Here is a 687-nt window from a genome sequence, read left to right on the forward strand (position 1 = left end):
TTTATAGAGTATACATTTATAATCATATATACTCCTTCTTAGAATATAACTCTAACCCTACAATTATATAGCTATAAATATTTGCTTTTCTACTATATCATTAGAAGAAAGAAAAAACTATATTCATAATATCTTATATCTTTCTAGTATGATATGATTAAGGATTTTAATATCTCTAAAGGACAGAGTGGGATGGATCAGATCTTTTCATATGTTTGACCAAAGGTTTCAAGTTAAGTCTTTAAAATGAAATTTTTAAGAAAATATATTTTACTTTGAATTCATTATCTGATGGAATCCCTCGAAATAAACGAACAAACTCTTTCAATTTTGTTGTTTCAACTTGATCATCTCTGACAACTCATGTATTGTTATTCAATTTTTGTTGGTAATGCATCATTACCGATGAACTATTATTGGTTTTCATCTTTGGTAAAAGACATATTCTTAATAATGCTTAGCAATGGTAAACATCGTAATCTGAATTAGCTAGAGGATTTCGACATGCCGTAGAAGGTGAATCATTTTGAGTAAATCATATATCAAAATATTCAAAATATAAAAAAAAACTCATATCTAAAATTTGAAACGATTTAGAGGAGATATGGATTGGTCGATATTGAGAATATACGGTAAAACCTCACTAAATTAATATAGGTGGGACCATGAAATACTATTATTTTGTAG

Source organism: Solanum pennellii, chromosome 8 (assembly GCF_001406875.1).
Source record: "Solanum pennellii chromosome 8, SPENNV200".
Classification (NCBI taxonomy): domain Eukaryota; kingdom Viridiplantae; phylum Streptophyta; class Magnoliopsida; order Solanales; family Solanaceae; genus Solanum; species Solanum pennellii.